Source organism: Protomyctophum parallelum, assembly GCF_964188405.1.
Source record: "Protomyctophum parallelum genome assembly, chromosome: 12".
Lineage (NCBI taxonomy): Eukaryota > Metazoa > Chordata > Actinopteri > Myctophiformes > Myctophidae > Protomyctophum > Protomyctophum parallelum.
Window position 1 is genome coordinate 645,371 of NC_139712.1, and position 10,333 is coordinate 655,703.

The 10,333-nt window shown below is 44.8% G+C and overlaps 1 long non-coding RNA gene across 1 annotated transcript; it reads right to left on the minus strand.

Annotated features, from left to right (window-relative positions):
* Window positions 1-1,272: 1,272 nt before the first annotated feature.
* LOC310867777 lies at window positions 1,273-8,009 on the minus strand. Its single transcript, XR_014570025.1, has 3 exons — window positions 7,886-8,009; window positions 5,862-6,005; window positions 1,273-1,460 (listed from the first exon to the last, which is right to left on the minus strand). It is a non-coding gene; the product is annotated as an uncharacterized lncRNA (long non-coding RNA).
* Between the last annotated feature and the right edge of the window lie 2,324 nt (window positions 8,010-10,333).

Here is a 10,333-nt window from a genome sequence, read left to right on the forward strand (position 1 = left end):
ATAGATTAATGGACCTATCACAGAGCACCTATAGATTAATGGACCTATCACAGAGCACCTATAGATGAATGGACCTATCAAAGAGCACCTATAGATTAATGGACCTATCACAGAGCACCTATAGATTAATGGACCTATCACAGAGCACCTATAGATCCGTGCCTCTCCTTGAAACATTATTTCTTATGATTATATGTTCTTCTCCCACAAAAACAAAACAATGACTTTCAGTCACACTTCTCCTTCTGTAAAAGTCAAACGTTGTGACCTTGACACACACACACACACACACACACACACACACACACACACACACACACACACACAGTCACACACACACACACACACACACACACACACACACACACACACACACACACAGACACACACACACAGACACACAGACACACACACACACACACAATTTACACAATACTGTACCTCCAACTGTATATACTTTATGTTTACACAATGCTGTACCTCCAACTGTATATACTTTATGTTTACACAATGCTGTACCTCCAACTGTATATACTTTATGTAAATAAGCTGTATGAATGTGTGTTTAATAGGCTAATAAAAATGTGTCGTTATCTCCATGATGAATCAATTAATACTAAACCTTAAATAAAATATTTATGTTTCAACATTAAACACAGGAAAGAAAAGTCAAACGAGGCTGTTCTGATATTTTATTTTTATTTGATTTAGCTTTTTGAATCTCATCCCTGAGTGACACCAATACATTAGGCCGACAATAAAAACTTAAAACTAATTAAAAAGAAAACACATTTTCACAGAATCTAAACTAAACCTGCTTTAAAAACAAAGGAAATTAAACATTTTCCTAGACGGCTCCAAGTACAGACAGAGCCCTGGAGAACCCCGCTCAGCTGTTAGTATAGAGGTTCAACATGTTCACCAGATCGCACAGACCTCTGCTGTAGCACCAAGAACACATAACCCTGCATGCAGAGGTCGTGTGAAGGTCGTCCTCTCGGTGTGAAGGAGACTCATTGTGTTTCCGCACACATCATAGAAACACAGAACACCTGCTGGCTGATCTACATAGACCCCCACCCTGTGGCTCCCCCCTGTGGAGGGAACCGGTCCTGACACTTCAGTCGTAATGCTGTTACGGAACACGTAGCGTTTATTACTATCATAGTAACGTAACACCCATGCCTGAGGACTGAGTCCAAAGTATGATAGACCCCTATCCGTTCTGCTGACGTCATCCTGACACAGTGCTATAGCAACCTCCTTTCCACTCCATTTCACTTCAAAGTAGAACAGGTCAGATAAACATTCTTTACTCAACACATTAGGCCAAATGGTGAACCTCTTCTGGTTATCTTCATATCGTTGGTCTACATGTGTCCAAGTCACCTTCCTGTTGTTCTCTGACAGGAGGAGGAATCTGAACGCTGTGTTTGGATCCAACGACAGAGGAGAGGAATCTGTTGGAGGAAACACAGGAAAACACACGTGATGAAATGCACTGACACGCGCACGCACGTTTCACCGTCATGACAAACTGTGTGCGTGCGCGCGCGCGCGCGTGTGTGTATGTGTGAGAAGACTGACACCCGCACGCGCACATTTCAGCGTCCCAACAAACTTTGCATGTGTGTGTGTGTGTGTGCGTGTGTGTGTGTGTGTGTGTGTGTGTGTGTGTGTGTGAGAGAGAGAGTGAGTGTGTGAGTAGTAGACTGACAAGCGCGCGCACGTTTCCACGTCGGAACAGAACTTGTAAACATGCTCAGTCTGTTGTCTCAGTGCGACGTGTAGCTATAGCAGCCCGTTGTGTATGTTGTTTAATGTCTCTCTCTCTCTCTCTCTCTCTCTCTCTCTCTCTCTCTCTCTCTCTATGTCTCTCTCTCTCTCTCTCTCTCTCTCTCTCTGTCTCTGTCTCTCTCTCTCTCTCTCTCTGTCTCTGTCTCTCTCTCTCTCTCCCCCCTCTATATATCTCTGTCTCTCTCTGCCTCTCGCTCTTCTCTCCCCCCTCTCTCTCTCTCTCCCCCCCCTCTCTCTCTCTCTCCTCTCTCATCTCTCTCTCTCTCTCTCTCATCTCTCTCTCTCTCTGTCTCTCTGTCTCTCTCTCACTCTCTCTCTGTCTCTGTCTCTCTCTCTCTCTTCCTTCCTCTCTCTCTCTCTTCTCTCTCTCTCTCCTCTCTCTCTCCTCGCTCTCTGTCTCTCGCTCTCTCTCTCTCTCTCTCTCTCTTCTCTCTCTCTCTCTCTCTCTCTCTCTCTCTCTCTGTGTCTCTCTCTGTGTCTCTCTGTCTCTCTCTCTCTAGTTCTCTCTCTCTCTCTCTCTCTGTCTCTCTCTCTCTCTCTCTCTCTCTGTCTCTCTGTCTCTCTGTCTCTCTCTCTCTCTCTTCTCTCTCATCTCTCTCTCTCTCTCTCTCTCTCTCTCTCTCTCTCTGTGTCTCTCTGTCTCTCTCTCTCTTGTTCTCTCTCTCTCTCTCTCTCTGTCTCTCTCTGAGTGGGTGTGGATGTGCTGCTGAGTGTGTCAGAAGCGTTTGGTTTGTTTCCTAAGTTTGTTCTTTCAAACATTCTTTTTTCTTTGTTTTGTTATTTAGTGACAGTTTTCACAGTGGGTTCAGTTAATGTGGTGTTCCGCTGTGCTGGGCGCATTGTTAATTTGTTTGGTAAACAATGAATGCGCTAATACCAGGACTGACAAAGTGCATGTTTTGGTGGAACGTGGTGTTGTGATAAACGGATCATTACTTGCGCAAGCAGAGCGCGCAAGTAATATTTTCGCCCGGTCTCCTTCGTCGTGACAGCTGTTCCGCATTCGAGGCTTACGCAGAAAAACATCAAATCTGTGCCTGTGTTGCTGGACCAATGATGACGAAATGACCATATTTATTACGTCATCATTTAGAGCTAGTCATACGTATACTATGTACATAATCAGTAAAAAATAAAATAGCAAATTGTGCTGATCTGCTGGGACCAGAGTATGTGGTGTGTATGTGTATGACTAGCTCTAAATGATGACGTAGAAATATGGTCATTTCGTCATCATTGGTCCAGCAACACCAGGCACAGATTTGATGTTTTTCTGCGTAAGCCTCAAATGGCGGAACAGCTGTCACGGTTTTTGGCGCAAAGTAACCACAGTATACCGCTAATCAACTTACAACTACACACTTTATACAGTATAGAGTATAGAGTATATATGTATACGTATATAGTATATGCCTATATACTATATATATACTATATATATTTCTTACGTCATCATTTAGAGCTAGTCATACGTATACTATATACATAATCAGTAAAAAATAAAATAGCTAATTGTGCCTGATCTGCTGGGACCAGAGTACGTGGTGTGTATGTGTATGACTAGAAAAACAAAAAAGGGATCCAGAATAAATCTACAACGATAAAACAGTATTTCTTATATAGATAGAAACTTGAATCATACTTAATAATACTAGATGTTTATATGTATAAGTAGGTAGCAAATAGTTACATCTAAACATTAATCATTTCAAACGTTCCTTCACAGAGATACTGAGATTTGACAGTTTACAGCGGTCGAAAGGACTTGCGTGCTCTGCTTGCGCACTAGTTGGCCATTTATGGCCTACTAGTGTGCAACAAGCAAGTATGCACTCGACAGAGTGCAGTTCTAGTTTGTTTCTGTGTCTCCCCTTTCTACACCGATCTCTAATGTCCCGCCGTTCATATTAATGACGCCGATTTGGCGAGAGAATTGTCCAGGTATGGAAAGATTGTTTCATCGATCAAAAAGCTGCCGTCGGGATGCAAGTCCCCGCTGTTGAAACACGTTGTTTCGCATAGACGGTCCTTATGATTCTGAATAGGACAGATGAGGAACTCAATCTGGTGTTTAGCGTCAGAGTCGATGATTTTAATTATACAGTGTATGCAACCTCTGGCACTTTGAAGTGCTTTTAATGTGGACTGGAGGGGCTCTTGGCCCGTGCGTGTCCTGGAGGAGACACTGAACGGGGGCAGGAGGAGGGGGCTGCGGGGGTCAGGATGGTGTGAGTGAGGGGCAGACGGTCCAGGCACCGCTGCCTAAGGCTAGGGTCAGGGCTAATGTTACAGTTCATGACCAACCTACCCCTGTCGCAACGGGGACAGAGCAGGTACCAGATACAGAACAGGAGAAACAGACAGACAGTGAAAGACAGGCACAGAGCACAGCAGGTGTCAGTCAGAAAGGAAGTGTGGTTGTTGATGAAACAGTTCAGATGGATATAACTGCAGAGGTTAATACTCTCAAAAGAAAAGGAAAAGATAATAAGGGCACTCAAGCCAAAAAAGGAATGAAGTCAGATTTTCTCACCCAGAAGGAGAAACAGACATAGAGGTTGAGGAGGTGGTGGAGGAGTAGGAGGGGGAAGAAGAGGAGGAGGAGGAGGGGGAAGAAGAGGAGGAGGAGGGAGGAGTTGAAGAATGGGGGGATTGTGATGACAGTGATTTGTCTCAATACAGTTTTTCAGTGTTTGGTCCACAGTCTGTGAATTCACCACAGGATAAACACTATGATATCAGGCAAATTCAAAGGTTTCTGCAGACAACAAAAAACATGAAAAATGTAGAAGTTGCAGATCATTTTGGGGATGAAAATCTGTTTATAAAATCTGTCAGATCTCAGATGAAAGACAAGTCAGAGAATGGCTATACCTCTCAAGAGGTGTACAGACTGAAGAAAATGGTTCAGAAACTCAATTCCAGGTTATTTGGAGGGTCAAATGCAAAACAAGACTAGCTGTCTTCTGGTCAAGTTAAAAAAAAAAATGTGTGTTTAGTCCAGGAAACGCACAGTGACACTCTGAATGAGACTGACTGGAGGATGGAGTGGGAAGGAGAGGTTATTTTAAACCACCTTCATAACAACAGTGGTGGAGTGGCACTTCTTTTTTCCAAAGACTTTGCGCCAAAATCCTTTGAGGTTGAGGAAATTGTAAAGGGCAGATTTATAGTTTTCAGGGCCAAGTATGAACTTTTTACTATGGTATTTATTAATGTGTATGCTCCTAATTTGGGAAATGCTAGAGTTCACTTTTTAAATGAACTCAGCAACTTTTTGAATCTGTGTGGGCCTGAAGAATATTTATACCTGGCTGGTGATTTTAATTGTACTGAAAATGATCAGATTGACCGTAACCATGTTGAGCCTCATGGTCCTTCTAAAACAGCCATGCAGCGGCTGGTGGAAACACACACTTTAACTGATGTTTGGAGAGAAATGCATGACAAGCAAAGACAATGTACATGGTCCAGAGCAGAGACAGGCTTTTTGCTATGGCCAGATTGGACAGATTGTATTGTTTTAAACATCATTTCAGTATTTATAAAAAGTGTAATATACTGCCTGTTGGTTTTTCAGATCACTCAATGGTAGATCTGCATACTGGTTAACACTGCTCTTTTATTAGATGCGCACTTTAGAGAGAGTTTTATTTTTCTTTGGAGTGGTTATCAATCTAGAAAGAGAGATTTGATTTCCTTGAAACAATGGTGGGATTGTGGAAAGGTGGAAATCAAGCAGTTTTGTCAACAGTACACTTTCAATGTCTCTCTCTCTCTCTCTCTCTCTCTGTCTCTCTCTCTCTGTCTCTCCCCTCCCTCTCTCTCTCTCTCTCTCTCTCTCTCTCTCTCTCTCTCTACTACACTAAAGGCCCCCTAGTGGCCCTCAGAGTTACTTCATTTTATTTCCATTAACTTTTCTAATTTTGTTGTTTCTACACTACTTTATTTTCTTATTTGGTCATTTGGATAAATATATATATATATATATATATATAATTTGATGTGGTTTCCGGACGTTGTTACGTCATTTTCCATGAAGCTGTGTGTCAACATGGACTCACGTTTTAAAAAGGCCTCTCTGTTGGTGAGCCCTGGAGCACCAGGTGGAGCAGGAGCAGGAACAGGAGGAGGTCTCAGGAGGTCACAGGCAGCAGAGATTCCCTCCTCGTGTCTTGAAAAAACACCACGTGTCACTTCAACGCATTCTGAAATGAAAAAACAAAAATAATCTTTCTTTTTATACGGCCGCTAGAGGAGCGATATGCGTCTCAGCGGCTGTATGCGGCCGCTAGAGGAGTGATATGAGGCTGTATGAGGCCGCTATAGAGGAGTGATATGAGGCTGTATGAGGCCGCTATAGAGGAGTGATATGAGGCTGTATGAGGCCGCTATAGAGGAGTGATATGAGGCTGTATGAGGCCGCTAGAGGAGTGATATGAGGCTGTATGAGGCCGCTAGAGGAGCGATATGAGGCTGTATGAGGCCGCTAGAGGAGCGATATGAGGCTGTATGCGGCCGCTAGAGGAGTGATATGAGGCTGTATGAGGCCGCTATAGAGGAGTGATATGAGGCTGTATGAGGCCGCTATAGAGGAGCGATATGAGGCTGTATGAGGCCGCTATAGAGGAGTGATATGGGGCTGTATGAGGCCGCTATAGAGGAGTGATATGAGGCTGTATGAGGCCGCTAGAGGAGCGATATGAGGCTGTATGCGGCCGCTATAGAGGAGTGATATGGGGCTGTATGAGGCCGCTAGAGGAGTGATATGAGGCTGTATGGGGCCGCTAGAGGAGTGATATGAGGCTGTATGAGGCCGCTAGAGGAGTGATATGAGGCTGTATGAGGCCGCTATAGAGGAGTGATATGAGGCTGTATGAGGCCGCTATAGAGGAGTGATATGAGGCTGTATGAGGCCGCTAGAGGAGCGATATGAGGCTGTATGAGGCCGCTATAGAGGAGTGATATGAGGCTGTATGAGGCCGCTATAGAGGAGTGATATGGGGCTGTATGAGGCCGCTAGAGGAGTGATATGAGGCTGTATGGGGCCGCTAGAGGAGTGATATGAGGCTGTATGAGGCCGCTAGAGGAGTGATATGAGGCTGTATGAGGCCGCTATAGAGGAGTGATATGAGGCTGTATGAGGCCGCTATAGAGGAGTGATATGAGGCTGTATGAGGCCGCTAGAGGAGCGATATGAGGCCGCTAGAGGAGTGATATGAGGCTGTATGGGGCCGCTAGAGGAGTGATATGAGGCTGTATGCGGCCGCTATAGAGGAGTGATATGAGGCTGTATGAGGCCGCTAGAGGAGCGATATGAGGCTGTATGAGGCCGCTAGAGGAGCGATATGAGGCTGTATGAGGCCGCTAGAGGAGCGATATGTGGCCGCTAGAGGAGCGATATGTGTCTCAGCGGCTGTATGCGGCCGCTAGATCAACACAAGACTGATGACATATTGAAGCTGTGCCACAGCGCAAATGTAAACACAACCTAACAGGAACTCTAAATTAGTATGGAGATATCAGACTTTTGTCCCGCTGCTTCCGGGTTCATCGTTTCTGTTTGAGAGACCAGATGGAGGTAGGAGGAGAACCCAATACTGCCTCCATCTGGCGGAGTCAGGTTAACAACATAATACAGTTGTGTACCAGGTGTGTACCAGGTGTGTACCAGGTGAGTACCAGGTGTGTACCAGGTGTGTACCAGGTGTGTACCAGGTGAGTACCAGGTGTGTACCAGGTGTGTACCAATCTTCATACATGTAGGTGAAACCGTTGTGGGGCTTCAAGCACAAACATTTGTAGGCGGGGGGGGGGGGCACTATTGAGTCATCATGCCACGCCCCTTTTGTGAGACGATTGGAATACGTACTTTTCCACCTCTTGTGATGTGTGTGCAAAAAGCTGTGCAACGTTTAGAGTACCTTTAGCGCCTCAAAAACAAAAACGCTTTTTATTAGTGCAACGAATAATCTTTTGTGATTTCAATAGAGCTTCTCACTGGTGCAGTGACAAAGGCAGATTTACCTCCAAACTCAGGTGTCTTGTTGGGCTCAGAGTCCCAGCATATCTGCATGAATAGATTTACCTGCAAACTCAGGTCTCTTGTTGGGCTCAGAGTCCCAGCATCTCTGCATGAGCTCCACCAGCTCATCTAATCCAGCTGCTTTCTGGACATCGATTTTACAAAGATCTGGTCTCGCTCCCCTTGTGCCAATTTGGAACTCCAACAAGGACCGGTCCATCCCTACATAAAATACAGGAACATTTACATTGTGTGTGTGTGTGTGTGTGTGTGTGTGTGTGTGTGTGTGTGTGTGTGTGTGTGTGTGTGTGTGTGTGTGTGTGTGTGTGTGTGTGTCTGTGTGCGTGCGTGCGTGCATGCAGATAGTTTACCAGCTGCATAGGGACTACTCTCTCCAGTGAGAATGGTCCAGAGAAGTATGCCGTAGCTAATAAAAAGACGGGAAACATCCAAGCATTAGAAAGAGGTTTTATGACTGATGTAGTAGCAACAGAATTCACCTGTAAACATCATGGTGAACATGGTGGTATGTATCTAGATATAGTTAGTCACCTGTAAACATCATAGTGAACATGGTGGTATGTATCTAGATATGGTTAGTCACCTGTAAACATCGTAGGAGCGAACACGGTGGTATTTGTCGTCAAAAGCCTCAGGGGGGGTGTAGGAGGCAGTGCCTCCTCTGTTTGTTCGGTTGGTCTGCCTGACACTGTTGGTCACCGTAGACAGGCCAAAATCTGCTATCTGTTGACAGAAAGAGGAGGCGTTTATGATTTTGTTTAAGCAGGACATGCAGAGAACTGTTCATTTCGAGAGGAAATTTGGATTTGGTTTTAGCCAGTCTTTTGAATACAGTTTAATTTAGTTTTTGTCAGATTTTAGTCACGTGAAATGTTTGTTTTAGTCTAGTTTTAGTCAAATAAATCTAAAGTTGACCTAGCCGACTAAAATGTATTTAAGTGGGCCTTGATGGCGTCGTATGGAACACATTGTGAGCTTGCAGATCTGCTATATTTCAGAGTGCAACACCCGAGTGCAACCGAGCATAAAATAACTTTAGTATTTTAGTTGTACTGGATCTCTTCTCCACTAGTCCCTCCCTGACATTTAGTTCTACTGGATCTCTTCTCCACTAGTCCCTCCCTGACATTTAGTTCTACTGGATCTCTTCTCCACTAGTCCCTCTCTGACATTTAGTTCTACTGGATCTCTTCTCCACTAGTCCCTCCCTGACATTTAGTTCTACTGGATCTCTTCTCCACTAGTCCCTCCCTGACATTTAGTTCTACTGGATCTCTTCTCCACTAGTCCCTCTCTGACATTTAGTTCTACTGGATCTCTTCTCCACTAGTCCCTCCCTGACATTTAGTTCTACTGGATCTCTTCTCCACTAGTCCCTCCCTGACATTTAGTTCTACTGGATCTCTTCTCCACTAGTCCCTCCCTGACATTTAGTTCTACTGGATCTCTTCTCCACTAGTCCCTCCCTGACATTTAGTTCTACTGGATCTCTTCTCCACTAGTCCCTCCCTGACATTTAGTTCTACTGGATCTCTTCTCCACTAGTCCCTCCCTGACATTTAGTTCTACTGGATCTCTTCTCCACTAGTCCCTCCCTGACATTTAGTTCTACTGGATCTCTTCTCCACTAGTCCCTCCCTGACATTTAGTTCTACTGGATCTCTTCTCCACTAGTCCCTCCATGACATTTAGTTCTACTGGATCTCTTCTCCAATAGTCCCTCCCTGACATTTAGTTCTACTGGATCTCTTCTCCACTAGTCCCTCCCTGACATTTAGTTATACTGTATGTATAATTATTGTATATTGTGTACCTTGGCATTGAAGTCGGCATCCAGCAGGATATTGGCTGGTTTCAGGTCCATGTGCACAAGGTTCTTCTTACAGTGGAGGAAGTCCATGGCTAGCGCCACCTGGTGGGCTAGACGGAACGCCAGGGACCAGGGTGGAGGTTTAGACTCGGTCTGTAGAAAGGTTAAGAATAGTTTTGGATTTAGTGTTAGCTTTAGTTCTTTATTATTACGCCCCCCCAGCAGCAGGATTCATAACAGTCAGAGTAAGTAGGCCTGTCGTGTACTATAGGGCAGTGGTCCCCCCCAGCAGCAGGATTCATAACGGTCAGAGTAAGTAGGCCTGTCGTGTACTAGGGCAGTGGTCCCCCCCAGCAGCAGGATTCATAACGGTCAGAGTAAGTAGGCCTGTCGTGTACTAGGGCAGTGGTCCCCCCCAGCAGCAGGATTCATAACAGTCAGAGTAAGTAGGCCTGTCGTGTACTATAGGGCAGTGGTCCCCAAACTTTTCTGGCCATGCACCCCCTGTTACCTCCTGACCTATAGCTGACGCACCCCCACATGGAAATAAGAATTCCATAAGCAAACTCAATAAATATACAGAGCACAGATAAATATAATTTCAAACAATTTCTAAACACACAACACACTTTCAGTTAGTTAACGTCTTTGTTCTTTTATTCTAGTTTTGATTTAGGTCA